Here is a 2,500-nt window from a genome sequence, read left to right as displayed (position 1 = left end):
GGCCCCCTCGGAGATTCTTTATTTTTTTTATTTGAAGAGCCGGGGGCTTTTTCTCTGCAGAAAGACGGGGGGTGGCGGGGGGGGGGGCATTGGGTTTAGCAATAGGCTGCTTGGTATTCCCACCAGGCTTTTGAGCCTTTGGCCGCCATATGGGAAGAGGGAAAACAGTGATATAAGTACTTAAGCAAAGTTTATATTTACCGAGGATTTTTCTCGGCTTTGCTCCGCTCCAGTGGAAAAAACAATAACGAGGCTGAAATCGATGACACCATTATAAGCACTTATGCAAAGTTCATATTAGCAATGGAGATTTCAACCTTGGCAAGAATGTCGAAGATACTTTTATTTTTTGTTCCATTAGAGTAGACTTTTTTTCTCCACCTACATGGAGTAAGTCTTGATTTGACATTTAAAAACACGTGAAAGTGATCGTCCCGATCCTCCCCCTCACACAATAAATATCTCTGTCCACGACTTACTTGTGCAAGTATCCAAGTAATAACTACAATCGACAGAGCCGTGGCGTGCGCCGTCTTTATGCCGCAAATCAACTGATGCCACGTGAAATTGGTTTGGGAAATATTCTAGATTTTTAAGGCCATCTACCTGGACTACACTATCCTATGGTTATGACAACATGAGATTCAGTGCTCTGTGGGGAATAGAATGAACCTGCATCTCCCCAGGCGTGTTTCTTCCTCCACTTGGGTGTAAATTGATGCGGGGGGGTTTGACGTCAACAGCAGACTGTAGCATCCCTTTTTGCACACGTATTAATGAATAGTGACACTCTGTGAGTGCTGTGGAGATTTCTAATGTGATAAAAACCATGTGACTACATTTGGCCCAAAGCAGTATAATCCAATGTGTCTCATCGTGCTGCTTCTGTGATTCTATTCGGCCACCGGGCGTCCAGAGCAGCTCTCTGGCTCTGCGTGGGGTATTAGTGTACTGGCGGCATTGCAACATAGCGGAACATATGAGAGCTGTTTACCAAATGCCTCATGGCGGAGCTGTCCATCTGGAGCGCCCGGCATCAGCCCCGGTGCATGCTGGGAGATTAGCCACCGCCTGCACGCCGTTGTTCAATATTTACAGAGGAGGCTTCCTCATCACAAGCACAATCAGCCTCCCCCGTTCGTCAGGGGAAAGGAAAATAAAATCTGTTTTCTGGTGAAGAGATCCCCATACGATAGGAGATGTGGCAGGTATGACGACACCAGGATTCTGCACCACATGTTGCGCTATTTACATTTTGAGTGTGTGTGAGTGTGTGTTGGCATATATTTGGGCGGGTTTGTAATTGATCGCATACGAAAAGCGGTTGCTGACAATTTATAAACAGCATAATCCTTGTCAAATAACACAAAAAAACGTTTCTATCCGAGCCTTCAGTATAACATAGTTGTAGCCAAAGGTGACAAAAACTGAGTTGAGATAGAAAATACAGAAGCAAATGAGGACCTGTGCACTCAATAATAATTCAGGTATAAAAATTGAAAATAAAATACAAAATGGAAAATCGTATTATCTTATTAACCAGAACCAAAATGTTGGGTTGTGTCTTGATGATACTCAAATTGACCTTTCACAACAGACGGGTAAGAGAGAATCGTTTGCATGCTGCATCTTCGGATTTTGAAAACTCTTCATGGATCCCTTATGGAAGAAGGTACGGTATGAGTCACCCAGCCGTCAAACCTTCCATCCAATCTTTTGGATGCAATATCGGAGTCCTATGCGCACCATCTCAAAACTTGAAGAGCTTCTTTAAGTGATTCTGGACTATTACCTTGTCCCAAAGCTCAAGTGCCAAACAGATCCACGGATTTCTCAAATCAATTAAGTTCTTCAGCAAAACCTTTCCCCCGGCTGCGGCTTGAATTGGATATTCCTCAGTTATAGCCACTTCAATCTCCTTTTACCGGGCAAAGTATTCTGGGTTACACTAAAACGTCAGGGGTCTTAATTGAGCTGCAAAATAATAATATTTTAAACACAAGAGTGTGACCCCTCCCTTGTTTTTCACCAACTGTAGACTGATATTTGAATCTAGGTTTTCGCCCGTGGTGAGGGGGTGGTGTGGTTTAAGCAGCCACACCTCTCCTGGGTCTAGGTAATTGGGGTTGGGATCAGGGTGGCTGTACGCCTGTTGCTTGTCAAAGCAATCAGTGAGCAACAGGTAAATCACCCATCCACACACACACACACACGGGACGAGGACAGCCTCTGTCATGACAATGTTCCATCTGCTCCCCGCTTGTTACATCTGTCCACTCTCTCCTGTGTTTCTGCGTCCGAGGGCCCTGAAAACGCCACTCGGATGGCATGTGGCAGGCGGAACTGCCACATTGCTCTTGCCAAATATACCTCGACATAAGTTTGTCCCATTCCTGAAATTGTTGGTCAGGTAGATCTAGTGGAAGAGACTGGAAGAGATTCAGCAATCTCGCCATCATATTCATTTTAACTGATTAGATTCAAAACCAAATTTCAGAAG

The sequence above is a fragment of the Zeus faber genome (assembly GCF_960531495.2).
Source record: "Zeus faber genome assembly, chromosome: 8".
NCBI classification, from domain to species: Eukaryota; Metazoa; Chordata; class Actinopteri; order Zeiformes; family Zeidae; genus Zeus; species Zeus faber.
The sequence above is the reverse complement of the archived record's forward strand: the minus strand, read 5'-3'. Positions refer to the sequence as shown.